Source organism: Aegilops tauschii, chromosome 7 (genome assembly GCF_002575655.3).
Source record: "Aegilops tauschii subsp. strangulata cultivar AL8/78 chromosome 7, Aet v6.0, whole genome shotgun sequence".
Taxonomy (NCBI): Eukaryota; Viridiplantae; Streptophyta; class Magnoliopsida; order Poales; family Poaceae; genus Aegilops; species Aegilops tauschii.
The window spans coordinates 395,605,453-395,625,992 of NC_053041.3; positions in this window are offsets into that span (position 1 = coordinate 395,605,453).

Here is a 20,540-nt window from a genome sequence, read left to right on the forward strand (position 1 = left end):
CTGCCCTGGTTCTTGGTGGCTGCCCGTGAAGGCGCCAACAAACTCATGGCATAGGTCAACCCAGGTCGAGATGGAGTTCTCATCAAGTGGATCAGCCATGACCTCACGTTTGGCTTGAGTGCCAAAGGGAAGTAGTTGGCGAACACTTTCTCATTTCTTCCTCCGGAGGCTTGAACAATGATGGTATAGATGCTCAAGAACTCTGCCGGGTTCAATCTTTCATCATACTTTTCTGGTATCTCTGGCTTGAATGTACGGGCAGATGGCCAACGGACTTGCCACAGCTCGTGAGTGAAGGCGGGGCACCCAACCTCAAAAGGCAGGTATCCGTCTCCACCGGGCATGGGTTCGTTGACGTCGGGGCCATTGCGCCTGTTAGGCTGGCGGCGGGTTTCGCGACGTCGTTCGATGGTGACGCGCGCGTCCTCCCTCTTCCTTTCTTCTAGGAGTCATCGCTGGTCTCGACGTGCCCGAGGATCGGACGAAGCCATCGATACGTCGTCGGCTTCTTGGTCGCGTGGCTCTGGCTGCGGCTCCTGCGCTGGCTGCTGTCGGCATCCTGGGAACGGGGGTACCCAGACTTTCCTGTCTGCGGCCCAGGGCGTGGCTCCACTAGCGGCCTAGTATGGCCCATCTTCATCAGCAACCACTCAAGACCCTCGCAAGGGGCCAAGCCTCGCGAGACGGACGACACCAAGACCTCCTCAGGGGCAGCCTCACTAGGCTGGCTCCCGAGGAGCGGAGATATCTATGCAAGGGGCACCTCACGAGGCTCGCGTGATGTGAGCCATGACGACCGAAGCCAGGCGGGCGCCAGAGGGCACAGAGTACAAGTTTCCTCTTTGGCGCTAAAGAGGCAGGCACAGGCGAGGAGTCCCGAGGCATCAGGCGAAGGTTTCCATATCGGTGCAACGAGACCAAGACCAGCAGGACGGAGGTCACCGCGGAGCCCACGGCGGCGTCACCACCAGAGCCTTTGGCAGGCGAAGACCACCTTTTGTCAGGATAACTTGTACTAGTTGTCTCCCTTCAAAATTGGCCGTTGTGGGATCCCTTCCCGCCTAACATTTGGGAAGAGGACCAGGGCCTCTATAAATAGGACTAGCCACCACCCTAGCAAGGGGACGGATCATTGGGACCATCCTCGCACACACAAGCTCATCGAGCTCAAGAATACCTCTCCTCAGGAGGTTGTTCATCCTCAGCCTACAAGGCAATCCACCACACCACACTGGAGTAGGGTATTACACCACAACGGTGGCCCGAACCAGTATAAACCCTCGGGTCTCTTGTTCTTTGGGTTCGGCGAGCTAGGCCTTGAGATCATTGTGCGTACGAGCTAGGGAGAGAGAGATCTTCGTGTGCACCCCAGTGTTCGAACCTTAATGGTTTGCCGGAACCCATAATCCGACAGCTGCCGTGAAGGGGACTGCACCGTGGCGGTGCCCCAGCAGTTCGGGCCGTCGCCGCTGCCTGGGGAGGCCGTGGCGGGCCTGCTCGCTGTGATCCCCCGCCTTGGTGAAACCAATCAAGCTCTGAATGGTGGCTCTCCATCCATCCATTTGATCGTCTGCCGGCGGGAATCTCATCAGGAGTTGGGCCCGCGCCATGGCCTCCAAAGCGGTGCTCGGCATGGACGACGACGCAGATCGCGACATCGCCCGGCTTCTGACGGTGCCGATAGTGATGGCCCTGTGCTCTCGTCACCGTGAGCTAGTCGCCAACGTGGCATGGCGATGAGGTGGATGCGCTCGGGGATTGGCGACCCCATCCGGCGCATCTTGGCTAGCTTGTTCCGGGGGTGGCGCGTGCTCTGTAGCCGCACCCGTAGCGGGGGCGGCCAAAGCATCACGGTTCGCTCCAGAGCGAGCAACATCGCTACGGTTGCGCCCTTCAGCGGGATGGAGAGGTGGAGGTGGAATAATCTCTCCACCCATACCTTGGGGAGCGCGGCCGCTGGGATGCTTTTGATGCTGTCCTCCTCCAGCGCCTCCCGCTCCCGTGTCGGCCGCAGGGGGAATGGTGACAGCGCCGCCCGCACCGGCCACGTCCCCCGCGGCGTCCATGTTCCCGTGCGCCCCCGTAGTCCCCACGACATCGGCGACTGCATGCGAAGGGGCCTTCGAGGTGTACGAGTGAGCCGTGGAAAATGGTGATGAAGATGACGTGCTGCTTACACCCTCGAGTTCGCACAAGCGCTTCCCCCTACCTGGTGCTCCAAAGATGTTGTGGGAAAACACGACCACCTATGAGGCCATCGGCCCCTTGTGGTTCGGCAGCGGGGAAGGGCACATTGCACAAAGGGCGGAGAAAATAGAGCAGCACGGCAGCGTTGACATGGGCAGTCTTTACCCAGGTTCGGGCCGCCGTGAGGCGTAAAACCCTACTCCTGCTTTGGTGGATTGATGTATGGACCGGGTGGAGACGCAGCGCTCTTGCCCAGCAAGGGTGCCTCGGGACGAGAGCGACTACGCGCGTATGAGCGTATAGTGGTTCGAATCCTTTCTAAGGTAGCCACGGTCCTCCTTTTATAGGTCAAGGGGTTACCACAATGGCAAAATAGTCAGTATCCCATGATTAGATAGCCAAAGTGCTATCATACCTAACTCTGCAGACATGATAATGTGCATTAAATGCGTCGCTTAGTGTCACATCATGGGTGCAGCCCGACAAGCCTTGTCGTGTCATTCAGCCACCTTCTCGCCTGCCTGCGTGACACGTCCGTGGACGAGTGTCATTTGGAGGTGATTTCCTTCGGAAATGGCAGCCACGTGACAAGTAACACCACTTAATCACTTGGGGGCTCAACACCGCACCGATAGGTGACTTGCGTTGCTGTGAGGTGGAGCGGTGGAGCCTTGGCGGGGTGTTCCGCCCTCGGCGTCCTCGGCAAGCTTGCCGGGGCAGTCCTGAGACTTGTCTTTGGGGTTACCTCGACCTCGCCAGGCTCGCCTACCTGGCAAGGGAGATTTTTCCTTAGTAGTATCTTGCTCGTTGGGTTGGTCTTGGTCTTCTTGATCTGCCCTTTGATTTCTCAAAGAGCTATTTCTTCTGCTTGGCCTTGTCTTGGATGTTGCAACCTTGCTCTTGAGCCTGTGTATAGTCTGGGCAACGCACCTGGGGTTTGTTGCACCGATAGCGATGAATGCATTGATGTTGATCCGAAGAAGTTGGCTTATGACAACAAAGTGCTATTCCACATTCTGTGCAATACTATCACGCCAACGAACCGTCCAAACTCCATCAAAGGCATCGTGGGAAATGCTCTTGTAGCAATATCTCAGGGAATCAAGTTTGATATTCCTGACCTATTCATCCGAAACCTGACATGTGCTGCAGGTAGCCCTCAGTCGCTAAAGCCTTATGCTCCATGGATAATGTTTGCTATTGAGCAGCTAACAAATGAGGGATTCTTCCGGGCCTACGTGCTGAAAATTTTCATGCCACCAGTTCGTGATACCTTGCGCATTGTGAAGGATCATAGCAAGGGGAAGGAACAGGTTACACTGCTGCAAATGTTTCTGCGTCTGAATCTGCTCCAAAGGTTAAGGAAGTCAGGATTAAAATCCCTCTCGAAGAAAATCCGTCACTCTATGAGATATGTATTCGCACACAACAGACTCTGGAAAGACACATCAAGATGGATAGAAAAAAAGGTGGAATTGATGACTGAGCTGAACCTGATTCATAATCACACCCGTCAAATTATTCTGGATGAGAAGCATGCAAGAAAGCGCTCATGGACCTTATTGAGAAATCATTACTCTCGCAAGGATCTAGCTAAGAAGGGCCTCTTCAAGGATTATGAATACCTGGACTTGCTTGCTATCCCGCGCATCCGAAGACAATGTTACTATCCTTTTTTCCACACTTGTGCTTCAAAGTAGTGATGTCGCTTGAAGCTACGTTGGTATTTCCCCAAAGAGGAAGGAATGATGCAGCACATCGGCGGTAGGTATTTCCCTCAGATATGAAACCAAGGTTATCGAACCAGTAGGAGAACCAAGCAACACAACGTAAACAACCCCTGCACACAAATAACAACACCTCGCAACCCGACGTGTTAAAGGGGTTGTCAATCCCTTTCGGGTAACGGTGCCAGAAACAGTACGTGGACGGGAGAAAGTTGCAATAGATTGAATAAATAGATCGCAAATAAAATAAAGTGCAGCAAAGTATTTTTGTATTTTTGGTTTAATAGATCTGAATAAAAAGTGTAAATAAAATAGATCGCAAAGCAAATATATGAGAAAGAAGACCCGGGGGGGCGTAGGTTTCACTAGTGGCTTCTCTCGAGAAAGATAGCAAACGGTGGGTGAACACATTACTATTGGGCAATTGATAGAACCTCAAATAATTATGATGATATCCAGGCAATGATCATTGCATAGGCATCACGTCCAAGATTAGTGGACCGACTCCTGCCTGCATCTACTACTATTACTCCACACATCGACCGCTATCCAGCATGCATCTAGTGTATTAAGTTCATGAAAAAACCGAGTAATGCAATAAGAATGATGACATGATGTAGACAAGATCCGTTTACCTATTGTGTAAATATAGATCCCATCTTTTTATCCTTAGTAGCAATGATACATACATGTCGTTTCCCTTTCTGTCAATGGGATCAAGCACTGTTAGATCGAACCCACTACCGGGCACCTCTTCCCATTGCAAGATAAATAGATCAAGTTGGCCAAACAAAACCCAAATATCGGAGAAGAAATATGAGGCTATAAGAGATCATGCATATAAGAGATCAAATAAACTCAAATAACTTTCATGGATATAAAAAGATATGACTGATCATAAACTCAAAGTTCATCAGATCCCAATAGACACACCGCAAAAAGAGTTACATCATATGGATCTCTAAGAGACCATTGTATTGAGAATTCAGCAAGAGAGAGAAAGCCATGTAGCTACTAACTACGGACCCAAAGGTCTACAAAGAACTACTCACGCATCATCGGAGAGGCACCAATGGAGGTGGTCAACCCCATCCAAGATGATGTCTAGATTGGATCTGGTGGTTCTGGACTCTGCGGTGGCTGGATGAATATTTCGTCGACTCCCCTAGGGTTTCTGGAATATTGGGGTATTTATAGAGCAAAGAGGCGGTCTCGGGGCACCCGAGGTGGGCACAACCCACTAGGGCGCACTTGGGCCTCCTGGCGCGCCCTGGTGGGTTGTCCCCTCCTCGGGACTCCCCCAAGGTGCAACCAGGGCCCAATAGCTTCCTTCTGGTCCATAAAAAATCTCCGTGAAGTTTCGTGGCATTTGGACTACGTTTGATATTGATTCCCTACGATGTAAAAAACATGGAAAAGACAGCAACTGGCACTTGGCACTATGTCAATAGGTTAGTACCAAAAAATGATATAAAATGACTATAAAATGATTATAAAAACATCCAAGATTGATAATAAAACAGCATGGAACAATAAAAAATTATAGATACGTTGGAGACGTATCAGAGGGGGTGTCCTATTTATAGTCATAGTGAAATTGGGGGTGAAGTGAGGGGTACATGGGCCTTGGCCCGCAAAACTGTGCGCAGACAGGTACCTGACATCCTGTGGGTTCCGTTCGTTCGGTGGCTCACAGCCGTCCGGCCGTCTGGAAGCCTTCGGACTTCCGTCATTTCCTCTCTGATCATGTGGCACCGGATATCCGGACGGGGTCAGTCGTCCGGTGGCTGATGGATGTCGGACGTCCGGTATCTGGCGGTCGTCCGGGCGCTGTAGAGTCCCTCGGCTGTAGCTATTCTGGAAGGCTGAACCTCTAGGCGTTGGACGTCCGGTAAGGACCGGTCGTCTGGTGGCTGTGACTTGCTGTCAGCCCTTTCTCTTGCTCCTCGCGCTTGGTGTCCTCGCTGCCTTGTCCAATTCTCCTAGCCGATCCATGGCCTCCCTCTTGGTTCCTGGTCATGCATAGCACATACGTTTGAGGTAGTAGCCATGTCTCACATGTAGAAAGTGAAGGTTTAGAGAGGAGCGAGTTCACCTTGTGTCCAATGGCGTATGTTCGAGGTCTCGTCATATGTCCTCTTGGGTCTCGGGGAGTCATCATAGTGTACATGGGGATGATCGTAGGATGCTCCGCATCATCTCCCCCTTGGGAAAGATCCGACCTCGGATCGTGATCCTCATCACCATGGAAACGGTTGTCGTGGACGGACTTGTAGTTGGACGGAGTTGAAGGCATGGCGCAATCCAAGTACTCCAAGGTGTCTCCGGTATGTGGTACATGCAAAATGAGCAAACACAAAGTACACTTGGAAATACAATGGTTAGCGTACACAAAGTGTCCATCATAGAAGAATGAGGCCGTGCAAAGAGATAGTGCGTGGCAAGGCACAAGATGCGTATCCAAAAGATGTAGAATGAGATGTAAAGCATTCATGTGAGAAAATTCATTTGTTATGCACACAAAGTTGTGGTAGTTGTCATGGTGCACAAATCTACAAATTCTACCATTGTGCAAAATGATGTCATAGTGTGATGGTTTATCAAGAGCATGAACATGGCAATGGATGCTCAATATGTGTATGTTATCATGCAATTGATGGTGGACAATATGATCATGATGTATGAATATGCAATCAAGGAAGATCACAACAAATTTGCTAAGGAAATGCACAAGCTCATATATCATGGATGACATGGAAATAGATGCAACAAGACAAGCATAATGTGAGTCAATCCATGCATGGGGTGCAAATTTGTGGTTAGTATGATACATCCATCGAGCATGACATGTGTGAGCACAATCAACAAATATGGAGGTGTTGGTGCAATATGTCAAAGGAGTGTGGATGTACCAATGCTCGATGTCGTGGCATGAGTGGAGGTTCAAAGGTGCATCCAATAAGTCCGAGCGCTCCTCAATGTAATGGTCCATAGAGCCAATCTCCAATGTCGCTCCTCCGTTCGCGAGATGTATCATGTAGACAACAAGAAGGAAACAACAATGAAAGAATGACCCATCCAACATGCGTATTTGAGGATGGATCAAAGGGAAAGAGGTCAACTTTAGTAGTTTCGCAAGGACGTTGGAGTTGCGCATCTTGTATGCCTTCACATAACCAATATGTCTCGTGATGGTACCGCCTTGTGAATCCTTCAAAATGAAAGAACATGACAAACACTCGGAAAAACAAATGAGGTTAGTGCAAATGCAACACCTATCATTCATGTGGTGAGACACCCAACAAGTGTTTTCATCATTATTATCATAAGAAAGGACAAGGGAGCATTTTATAGTATGGAGGCATATGATGCAAGAACAACCAAATACAATAGGCTCAATCAAACAAGCATGCATCACAAGTAAGGTGCCAAAGTCTCCAAGATCAATAAGCATAGCATGGTTGCACTCACTACAAGTGGATATGAGAGATGCAACTAATGGAGAGAAGAGACATTGATCAAGACAAATCAAGTGAGAGGCATGAATATATATGTCATCAACCCAAGAAAGCGAGTAAGAATGGAACATGGGTGATGCAACCAAGCAAGTAATCATAGTGATCAAGTCAAGCAAGCTAGTAGTGCGAAGATGCAACGTACTAGAGGTAATCATGGTAATCATGTCACGTGTGCAAACAGTGGGCATGAATAATTCACATGACATATCACAAGCATGAAAACAAGATATGAGCAAAGTAGGTTCATGGTGTTGGCAAGAAGTCCTGTAAATAGCAATGGAACATCATGACTCTCCCAGCACAACAAGTATCAATCGCATGAGGCACATGATAAACATGGCAATAGCAATAAGGATCTCCACCAAGCATGCGAATACACATAGAAGTAGTATAATGGTGAATCATATGTAAGTGCAAGCAAGGGTCACAATTGCATGGTAAAGACATAGAAATAGGCATAACATGCAAAGTGAACATGGTACGATGGGCATAAAGTAACAAGTGATATATATAGCCCATAGCCGTGTGAGAGCCAAGTAAAATAGATGTGTGTAGTCCTTGCGCGAAGGGAATGGTGGGATTGATAATCCACGGGATCCCAAATCGTCGTTGCTCTCAAGAGCTCGTTTCGTCAACTCTTGGGATTGAGAGGTTGACGAGTATATATGAGTACCTACACAAAACAAAGGTAAAGGGAAGATTGTGTGTGCGTGGTATATGTACACATCATCCATCATGATGCGCATGTGCTTGTGTTGGTTAGCATATCCAATGCTCAAATAAATGAGATGCATGACATAGAAACATGTCATCCATCATGATAGGTTTGTCATTATGTATAGCATAATGGAGACTCAAATTGTGTAATGCATCATGAGAAATATGTAGAGCATTGTTATTCATGGAATGCATATGGGAATCATGCGAAGTAAGGAATGCATCAAAATCTCCTAATATGTATGAGGAAACTATGTGGGTCTCCTCATGAGCATTAGTGGAAATATCACATTGAGAGTATTGATACGTCTCCAACGTATCTATAATTTTTGATTGTTCCATGCTATTATATTATCTGTTTTGGATGTTTATGGGCTTTATTAAACACTTTTATATTATTTTTGGGACTAACCTATTGACCCAGAGCCCAGTGCCAGTTCCTGTTTTTTCCCTTGTTTCAGTGTTTCGAAGAAAAGGAATATCAAACGGAGTCGAAACGGAATGAAACCTTCTGGAGAAGTTATTTTTGGAAGGAAAGCAATCCGAGAGACTTGCAGTCCACGTCAAGAAAGAAACGAGGGAGGCACAAGGCAGGGGCGCGCGCCCACCCCCCTGGGCGCGCCCTCCACCCTCGTGGGCCCCTCGTGGCTCCCCTGACGTATTTCTTCCGCCTATATATATCCATATACCCAAAAACGATCGGGGAACAGAATAGATCGGGAGTTCCGCCGCCGCAAGCCTCTGTAGCCACCAAAAACCAATCGGGACCCTGTTCCGGCACCCTGCCAGAGGGGGGGAACCCTCACCGGTGGCCATCTTCATTATCCCGGCGCTCTCCATGACGAGGAGGGAGTAGTTCACCCTCGGGGCTGAGGGTATGTACCAGTAGCTATGTGTTTGATCTCTCTCTCTCTCTCGTGTTCTTGTTTTGGCACGATCTTGATGTATCGCGAGCTTTGCTATTATAGTTGGATCTTATGTTTCTTCTCCCCCTCTACTCTCTTGTAATGGATTGAGTTTTCCCTTTGAAGTAATCTTATCAGATTGAGTCTTTAATGACTTGATAACACTTGATGTATGTCTTGCCGTGCGTATCTGTGGTGACAATGGGATATCACGTGATTCACTTGATGTATGTTTTGGTGATCAACTTGCGGGTCCCGCCCATGAACCTATGCATAGGGGTTGGCACACGTTTTCGTCTTGATTCTTCGGTAGAAACTTTGGGGCACTCTTTGAGGTTCTATGTGTTGGTTGAATAGATGAATCTGAGATTGTGTGATGCATATCGTATAATCATACCCACGGATACTTGAGGTGACATTGGAGTATCTAGGTGACATTAGGGTTTTGGTTGATTTGTATCTTAAGGTGTTATTCTAGTACGAACTCTAGGGCTGTTTGTGACACTTATAGGAACAGCCCAACGGATTGATTGGAAAGAATAACTTTGAGGTGGTTTCGTACCCTACCATAATCTCTTCGTTTGTTCTCCGCTATTAGTGACTTTGGAGTGACTCTTTGTTGCATGTTGAGGGATAGTTATATGATCCAATTATGTTATTATTGTTGAGAGAACTTGCACTAGTGAAAGTATGAACCCTAGGCCTTGTTTCCTAGCATTGCCATACCGTTTACGCTCACTTTTATCGCTTTCTACCTTGCTGTTTTTATATTTTCAGATTACAAAAACCTATATCTACCATCCATATTGCACTTATATCACCATCTCTTCGCCGAACTAGTGCACCTATACAATTTACCATTGTATTGGGTGTGTTGGGGACACAAGAGACTCTTTGTTATTTGGTTGCAGGGTTGTTTGAGAGAGACCATCTTCAACTTACGCCTCCTACGGATTGATAAACCTTAGATCATCCACTTGAGGGAAACTTGCTACTGTCCTACAAACCTCTGCACTTGGAGGCCCAATAACATCTACAAGAAGAAGGTTGTGTAGTAGACATCAAGCTCTTTTCTGGCACCGTTGCCGGGGAGGCTAGGTAAGCGGCACTCACGCCCCGTCAATCAAGCTCTTTTCTAGCGCCGTTGCCGGGGAGGTGAGTGCTTGAAGGTATATCTTTAGATCTTGCAATCGAATCTTTTTGTTTCTTGTTTTATCACTAGTTTAGTCTATAAAAGAAAACTACAAAAAAATGGAATTGAGTTTGCCTCATACGCTTCATCTTTTTAATATCTTTCGTGATTATGATGGAAAGGAAAATTGTGCCAAAGTGTTAGAAGAAGAATGCTTTAAAATGTTTGGCACTAAATCTTTGAATGATGAACATGATTGCAATGTTGTTAGTATGAACTCCTTGAATATCCATGGTACTAATGATGATTGCACTAGTTATGATGAAAATGTCTCCTATAAACATGTCAATTTTTGTGGAGTGCATTGGGTTTGCAAGTACACACCGAATAGGGAAGATAGATATTGCAAGAGGCATAAGCATTTAGAAACTAAAATGTTGCAAGAAAGGCTAGATGATTGTGCTGAAAATTTAAATTTTCTTGGCCGTACTTGTGAACTTTGCAATGAAAGTGGTCATTTAGCTATCCGATGCAAATTGTTTCATGATCTAATCGTGTCCAAAAATTGTGATGAGTTGATTTCCCACGGACATTATAATGAACTTAGCTTGCTTATGGGTTGCGAAGAAATGAAACATATAACTAGGCATCTTCCAGAAGTTGCTCGTTATAAACTTCTTGGTTTTGATCTAGAAGAAATTTATATGTATTGTGCGGTGAATTGCATTGAAAATCCTTATATTGCCAATTGCATAAAGAAAAGAAAACAAATAAAAGATGAAGAGAATACTAACGAAAGAGAAGAGACTTCCCAATATTCTCCTATTATTTCTTATGATGAATCAGGTAACGAGGAGGAGCCTTCTATTCAACCAATCTCATTAATAAGGAGCTCCAAAAAGAGGATTGAGCCCACAGATGAGGTGAAGAAGAAGAAAAGAAAAAGGAAGAGAGGTAAAAAGATATCTCCCCCAAATAATGTTGCTCCTATTATTGTTGTGCCTCATGAAAATGAAGATGATGCACTTGATGATGATCTCGTTATGCCTATTGCTTGTTGTGATGATTATGATTGGGAAGATAATGATACTTCTTATGATCTTGAAAATCTTTTTGGCACTTGCTCGGAAGAATATGATAATTGCTATACTATTGGTGCTATCCATACTATTAATGATGAGAGTGATTATGCTTATGACATAAAAAGTTCCAAGCTTGGGGATGCTATGTTTGAAGAAGATGATGTTTTTGAGAATATATTTGCTGCAATTAATGTTTGTCCCAAGCTTGGGGATGCTATGTATAATGAAGATGATATTTTTAGCCTCTCAAGTTTCGATATGCAAATTTATAATGATGATAGCATGCCTCCTACTTATGATGATTATATGGATGAAAGTGGGTTTGGAAGAGTGTCAACTTTAGGAAGTAATGATCCCACTATTTTGGAGGATGTTTAATCTTATAATATTTATGTAAGTGGATTTGGAGAGGTCATGACTTTATTTAGTGATGTATCCACTATTTCGGAAGAGGTTTCAATTGATTATGATGAGAACAAAGTTGCTACTTATGATGATTATTGTGATGAAACTTATGCTATAAAAATTAGTGATGATTATATTTATAAAACTTGTCATGATTATGAGTACCCTTTTTCTGAACATTACTCTTTTAATGTGGAAACAATTTATAGTATTCAAGTCTCTTATGATACTCCCACTATTCCGAATGTGAAGAATTTTGCTTATGTGGTGAGTAGTAATTTTTTTATGCAAGTAGATCATGAAAATAATGCTTTAGGTGCTGGTTATATTGTTGAATTCATTCATGATGCTACTGAAAATTATTATGAGGGAGGAATATATGCTTGTAGGAATTGCAATAATATCAAGTTTCCTCTCTATGAGCTTAAAGTTTTAAAGTTATGCTTGTTTTGCCTTCCTATGCTAGTTGATTATTGTTCCCATAAGTTGTTTGCTCACAAAATCCCTATGCATAGGAAGTGAGTTAGACTTAAATGTGCTAGTCATATTCTTCATGATGCTCTCTTTATGTTTCAATTCTTATCTCTTATGTGAGCATCATTGAAATCATCATGCCTAGCTAGGGGCGTTAAACGTTAGCGCTTGTTGGGAGGCAACCCAATATTATTTTAGTTTCTTGATTTTTGGTTCTGTTTAGTAATAAATAATCCATATAGCTTCTGTTTAGATGTGGTTTTGTGTTTTAATTAGTGTTTGTGCCAAGTAGAACCTTTGGGAATGCTTGGGTGAAGTCTTTATGATCATGCTGTAAAAAACAGAAACTTTAGCGCTCACGAGATTAGCTTCAACTTTTTGCTGGAGAGTGATATTTAGTTGATTCATTTTGCAGATGATTACTAGACAAATTTCTCAGGTCCACCAATTTATTTTATATTTTTTGGAGCTCCAGAAGTATACGTTTGATACAGATTACTACAGACTGTTCTGTTTTTGACAGATTCTGTTTTCATTGTGTTGCTAACTTATTTTGATGAATCTATGGCTAGTAAAATAGTTTATAAACCATAGAGAAGTTGGAATACAGTAGGTTTAACACCAATATAAATAAAGAATGAGTTCATTACAGTACCTTGAAGTGGTGTTTTGTTTTCTTTCTCTAACGGAGCTTATGAGTTTTCTGTTGAGTTTTGTGTTGTGAAGTTTTCAAGTTTTGGGTAAAGATTCGATGGACTATGGAATAAGGAGTGGCAAGAGCCTAAGATTGGGGATGCCCAAGGAACCCCAAGGTAATATTCAAGGACAACCAAGAGCCTAAGCTTAGGGATGCCCCGGAAGGCATCCCCTCTTTCGTCTTCGTTCATCGGTAACTTTACTTGGAGCTATATTTTTATTCACCTCATGATATGTGTTTTGCTTGGAGCGTCATTTTATTTTCTTTAGCTTTGCTTGCTGTTTGAATAAAATACCAAGATCTGAAATTATTAAATGGGATAGTCTTCACATATTTGCATAATTATTCAACTACTCATTGATCTTCACTTACATCTTTCGGAATAGTTTGTTGTTTGCTCTAGTGCTTCACTTATATCTTTTAGAGCACGACGGTAGTTTTATTTTGAAGAAATAGATGAACTCTCATGCTTCACTTATATTATTTTGAGAGTCCTAAACAGCATGGTAATTTGCTTGGGTTATGAATTTAGTCCTAATATGATGGGCATCCAAGAAGGATATAATAAAAACTTTCATATAAAGTGCATTGAATACTATGAGAAGTTTGATTCTTTATGATTGTTTTGAGATATGAAGATGGTGATATTAGAGTCATGCTAGTTGAGTGGTTATGAATTTGAGAAATACTTGTGTTAAAGTTTGTGATTCCCGTAGCATGCACGTATGGTGAACCGTTATGTGATGAAGTCGGAGCATGATTTATTTATTGATTGCCCTCCTTATGAGTGGTGGTCGGGAACGAGCGATGGTCTTTTCCTACCAATCTATCCCGCTAGGAGCATGTGCGTAGTACTTTGTTTCGATAACTAATAGATTTTTGCAATAAGTATGTGAGTTCTTTATGACTAATGTTGAGTCCATGGATTATACGCACTCTCATCCTTACACCATTGCTAGCCTCTCTAATACCGCGCACCTTTCGCCGGTATCATACACCCACCATATACCTTCCTCAAAACATCCACCATACCTACCTATTATGGCATTTCCATAGCCATTCCGAGATATATTGCCATGCAAGTTTGCACCGTTCCGTTTATTATGACACGCTCCATCATTGTCATATTGCTTTGCATGATCACGTAGTTGACATCGTATTTGTGGCAAAGCCACCTTTCATAATTTTTTCATACATGTCACTCATGAGTCATTGCACATCCCAGTACACCACCGGAGGCATTCACACAGAGTCATATTTTGTTCTAAGTATTGAGTTGTAAGAAAATAAAAGTGTGATGATCATCATTTTTAGAGCATTGTCCCAAGTGAGGAAAGGATGATGGAGACCATGATTCCCCCACAAGTCGGGATGAGACTCCGGACTAAAAAAAAGAGAGGCCATAAAAAAAAGAGAAAGGCCCAAATAAAAAAATAAAAAAATGAGAGAAAAAAGAGAAGGGGCAATGCTACTATCCTTTTACCACACTTGTGCTTCAAAGTAGCACCATTATCTTCATGATAGAGAGTCCCCTATGTTGTAACTTTCATATACTAGTGGGAATTTTACATTATAGAACTTGGCTTGTATATTCCAATGATGGGCTTCCTCAAAATGCCCTAGGTCTTCGTGAGCAAGCGAGTTGGATGCACACCCACTTAGTTTCTTTTTGAGCTTTCATACACTTGTAGCTCTAGTGCATCCGTTGCATGGCAATCCCTACTCACTTGCATTGATATCTATTGATGGGCATCTCCATAGCCCGTTGATACGCCTAGTTGATGTGAGACTATCTTCTCCTTTTTGTCTTCTCCACAACCACCATTCTATTCCACATATAGTGCTATGTCCATGGCTCACGCTCATGTATTGCGTGAAGATTGAAAAGTTTGAAAATGTCAAAAGTATGAAACAATTGCTTGGCTTGTCATCGGGGTTGTGCATAATTTAAATATTTTGTGTGGTGAAGATAGAGCATAGCCAGACTATATGATTTTGTAGGGATAACTTTCTTTGGCCATGTTATTTTGAGAAGACATGATTGCTTTGTTAGTATGCTTGAAGTATTATTATTTTCATGTCAATATTAAACTTTTGTCTTGAATCTTATGGATCTGAATATTCATGCCACAATAAAGAAAATTACATTAAGAAATATGTTAGGTAGCATTCCACATCAAAAATTCTGTTTTTATCATTTACCTACTCGAGGACGAGCAGGAATTAAGCTTGGGGATGCTGATACGTCTCCAAGGTATCTATAATTTTTGATTGTTCCATGCTATTATATTATCTGTTTTGGATGTTTATGGGCTTTATTAAACACTTTTATATTATTTTTGGGACTAACCTATTGACCCAGAGCCCGGTGCCAATTCCTGTTTTTTCCCTTGTTTCAATGTTTCAAAGAAAAGGAATATCAAACGGAGTCGAAACGGAATGAAACCTTCTGGAGAAGTTATTTTTGGAAGGAAAGCAACCCGGGAGACTTGCAGGTCACGTCAAGAAAGAAACGAGGGAGGCACAAGGCAGGGGGCGCGCCCTCCACCCTTGTGGGCCCCTCGTGGCTCCCCTAACGTATTTCTTCCGCCTATATATATCCATATACCCAAAAACGATCGGGGAACAGAATAGATCGAGAGTTCCGCCGCCGCAAGCCTCTGTAGCCACCAAAACCCAATCAGGACCCTGTTCCGGCACCCTGCCGGAGGGGGGGGGGAACCCTCACCGGTGGCCATCACTACTAGGAAAAGGCCTACTAGTGGCGCACCAGTTTTGCCTACTAATGGCGCACTACTGGTGCGCCACTAGTACCACGCCACTAGTATTAAATACTAATGGCGCACCACTGGTGCGCCATTAGTATCTGGTATACTAATGGCGCATCACGCCGTGCGCCATTAGTATAGACCAACATGCGCCATTAGTGTGCCTCCCAGGGGGCGATATTTACACAAGTGCTTTGCCATACTAATGGCGCACTGTGGGTGATGCGCCATTACTATCCTTTGGCATACTAATGGCGCACGTTGGGGTGACGCGCCATTAGTATGAATATTAGGGATTTTTTTTCTTTTTTGACATTTGCACAGGTCACAAAATATATTATTGGATAGAATATAGACAGCACCACACAGCAATAGCACATTCATCGAATACAATAGAAGATTAGTCTCCGAATACAATTCATCATATTAGTCTCTGAATTCAAAAGACCGAACAAAGATAGAACATTACAAGTCTCGAGACTGCGAGTAGCGAGTTTGTCTTCACATTACAAGTCGATATCGATCATCTAAACTACCATCATATAGAAGAGAGCTGCGGTCATCACGATGAGCATCATTGCGATGAAACTGGTCTTCATCCGGTTCCTCCAACGCTCCCTCCTCTCTCCCGCTAGATAGCCCGCGTATCTAGATTCCCCCTCCGCCCTAGTGGTGTACCCTTTGTAACTGTTACCGCTGAAATGGTGAACCTGTCTCCGACACTCCTCCTAGTCGTCGTAGACTCCGAGAACCTTACCCTTGTACACGACATACGACGGCATCTCTATGCACTAGCCAAACAACAGACAATACATAAGCAATATATAAGTATGCAACAAAAGGATCGAAAGAGAAAAGCAAGACATTAATAGCACGATTCATGGTCCTACTAATAAATAGCATCGATTACATCTAAGTTGAACGACTGTCCAAACCAAAGAGACATACAAGTTCATTAAAGTTTAATTACAACATGAGCTAATCGATGTTTCAGAACTACACACAGCATCACTACTTTCGACTCGACTCATGGGACCGAAGCGTGGATGAAGCCGCCGTCTTTCGTGATGGTCATGAAGTCGCGGGCGTTGTCAGCCTGCATTTGTAGCGTTGTGTCCATCTCACTGTTGGACGGTTGATATTTGACGTAGAACTGCCCCGAGGTACGAAGGACATCTTGATGGATGATTTCTGTGAACTCTGACTGGATGCGAAAGAATTCTTGTCGGATGTCCGCGTCCTGGATTGCCGCCAAGCTTGCGGCCCAATCTTTGAGATTATTTGGTAGCAGAAGGTGATTATGGTCCCGTACGATCGCCCACATGTGATGGAGGGCGTAGCAGGCATCCTTCTGACCGCCAAGCGGCTGCTTGACGCAGGGGAACGTCGTATTGTGGGTGAACACGTGCCTGCCGTACCTACAAACTGGCCTCTTAAAGGTGCCTCCAGATGCGGCGTAGCCGGGGAGAGCATCATCAATAACTTTCTTGATATTTGTGTAGTCTATCTTGGAGTCACGGTCCGGGTCGAAATACGTGGCCATGGAATATTTTGGGCTTAAGAGGATGAGTGTGCAATGTGTGTCACCGCACAGAACACGGAATGTTAGAAAAAAAAGAACGATCGAAATCTAAGAAATCATATGTTACGGGGCGGTTAGGGGATGACTTACTCGGGAAAGTAAGGCACGAGGAAGTTATCCTTATCTGGGTTTGCCAGAATGACGCCTTCGAGGTGTGAACTCACGACTTGCCGGTCCCCAGCGCAGCCCAAGATCTTGGCACGCATGTAGAAGGGGCCGACTATCACAATGTCTGGGGTCTTGTCTCTAATGATCCACATCTCCATACTCAGCGAAAACAGCCGAACGAAGGTGTAGTGCAGCGGATGAAGGTTAAACATAGCAAAGATGTCATCAAACCGCATGATGATCGTACCCCCGACGGCGCTATCCACAAAGCCCTTGCCCTCTGGCACCTTGGCCACGAAAATCGGGTATGCCACATCATTAAATATGAGACGCTGCTTCTCCAAAGAAAGAACACTGTCATGCAGACTCCGCATAGCACCGGTTGCAGCATTGAGCATATTTGTCGGTAGCATCGCCCTACCCGCCACATGCACCCTCCTCAAGATATCCTTAGGTGAAGGTGGCCCGTCCTGAGCACGGATCGTACTCGGTGCCGGCTGGCTCGCACCGGCGCCCTTGTTAGTCTTTCGTTTCCGTCCCTTCTTCTTGATCTGCTGTAATGGGATCGAGTTCTACTCACAGACCGCCTTCTTGAGCGTGTTGGGGCTGATAATATTTCGCACCTCAGCTATCTGAGGCTTGGTGAAGGCGGCAGCTGGAGGCGTCTCCTGAGAACTGAACACCAGACGACGCCTGTTGCAATTGGGTTTCTCCGCCGTACCAGCTAGATCGCGATCGTCTTTTTCAGGGTTGGGTTCTTGAGAAGGAGGCCCGCAGAACTCGTCACCGTACCCATGTTCGGCAAAGTACTTATCGACGTTGGTAGATGTACCGTCATCGTTGTCGTCGTCGTCCGGATCTTGTGCCATATGCATGTCCGGATCCTGTGCCATAGGGATGTCCGGCATGTCCGGTAGCGTTGCGGCATTCTTGCCATGGCTTGGCGCTGGCACGACTCGCGGTCTTGTCTGTGGGGTGGTGTCCCCATCCCCAAACGAATCTGGCTCTTCGTCCAAAGCAGGGGCCAGCTTACGCAGGCGCTGAGGGTCATCACATCATCTTCGTCGGCCCCAGCGGGTCGAATCGGAGGTAACAACTCGTCGCAGCCTGGCAGCACCCGAACCAGTTCAACCCTATACAAGGTGGGTGGCATCGGATTACCGTGGAACACGCGGTTGCCCGGTTGAACGATTCTGCCCTTGGTGACATCGACCAACTCGCCGCCCACGAAGTGCAGGAGAGTGCAAGGAACGTCGGCGGCGCCCTGCGAAAACATGTAGGGCGTCAGGGATGCCCAGTCAAAGGCAAGGAGATGAAGTCATCGGCCGAGAGGCTTAGTTACCGTGATGCCGTCGAGCTCGACTAATGTCGAGGCACCGCCAACGGCGGGCGCGCAACTGACGGAGGGGCCGCTTGCTGGCGAGGTGCCGGCTGGCATACACCCGGGTGCATTAAGCTCCAATGCCCGTGCCGGCGCCGGAGACACGAATACCGCCTCCGCCGGAGACACCAATGGCGCCGCCTGCGCGTTGTGCGAGTTGCTGGCCATGAAGCTGGGAACCGGGGGAGGCCCCTATTGGCCGCCCGCAATCCACGTCGTCAGCCCCTGAATCAAGGTAGGAACCATGGTGGTGAGCGTCGTTCCCAGTTGTTGATGCACTTGCTCTTGGACAATCTCCGAAATCCGCGCCACTTGTGCCTTGAGTTCTTGAACCTCGCGCGACTGGCTTTCCGAGCTGGTCTTTTTCTCCTTTTGCCCACCAGCGGTATAGTATGACGACCATTTTGTGGACAAGCCTTTGCCGGCCACACGACCAGCTGACGACGGCTTACTGAGCTTATCCTTGTTTTTCATTACGTTCAATGCCCTATTTAAAGGGGTGTCAAAAGGGGAGCTCTGAGACGACCCCGCGCTACTGCTTTCAGCCTCCTGCGAAAGGAATGTGAACCATTTAGAAATTTGGCTTCATTAATTAGAATGCAACCATATGGAGCTAATTACGCGGGGGTGTATTCCTTACTAGAACAAGCTCAAGCGCCCTGGTCTTCGGATCCGTGGTAAGCTCCTTTGTTACCGGGTCCTCCTTGTACCGGGCCCTGACAAAGTTCTGGTCTGCTTGTCACGGTATTTCTCGAAGCGGGGTGGTAGGCCTTGCTCGGCACGCTCCGCGTCCTCCTTGTTCCATATAGGCTCCGCCACTCTGTAACCGCCGGGACCGAGTTGGTGGACCCCTAAGTTCAACTGCCGCATTTCTTTCCCCCACTGACTTGATTCGGAGGTTGCGCTGCTCTCGCACTTGATCTTGAACTCCTTGTAGTCATCTTCGCTGATCAAAGGATATTTCGCCTTGATCTTCTCATAACTATCACCTTTTTCAATCATTGCCTTCACCGTGCTTCTCCAAGTAGACAGGGCCGTGCTCATCCTCGTGAGGGCGGCACTGTTCACTTTATTCCCTGAGAGGCGTGTGTTTGCAAAGTCAGCGGGGAACTTGTATCGTTCGTGCAGCTTCGTGAAGAGGAGGCTGCGCAAATTCCCTCGGTCCTTATGCCTTAGGTTCTCGGTGTTGATCGAGACGGTGCTCCAGAGAATGCACCCGAGCTGAACCGAGTACCCCTTGACTAATTCTTTGGGCGCCGTTGGATGCCCGTCGGAGTTCACTTCAGTAAATTCCTCCTTGACAGTGCCGAGCACGCTCGGGCACCGGTCCTTCCGTTGCCTCTTCGGTTGGCTGCCATCTGTGCGTGCGCCGCCATCATCAGTGGCGGCATCCTCGGCGGCACCATCAGTGGTGTCATCCCCGACGCCACTAGGGGTTGTGTCGTCAGGATCGGTGTCTTCCGCGGCGTCCTCATAGCGGTGAGGTTCTTCCTCCAGCTCCTGGGACAGCTCCCAGAATTGCTTGCCGCCCGAACCGCCGGCCTCATCGTTGTGGGCCATGTTTCGCTCTAAATAGGAAAAAAGTTTGGTCAAAAAGTTGGTTATTGTCAAGGAACAAGATCATGGTCTCATCATTTAGGGTTTGTCGACACCGAGGCATCCTAAAAGCTAAGCTTTTATCATTTAGGGTTTGTCGATGCCGAGGCACACTAAAAGCCTAAGCTTTCATCATTTAGGTTCTTATCGACACCGAGGCACCCTAAAAGCCAAGGTTTTATAATTTAGGGTTTGTCGACGCCAAGGCACCCTAAAAGCTAAGCTGGGAAGGAGAATTCTAAGTTGGGCCTAATCACTTGG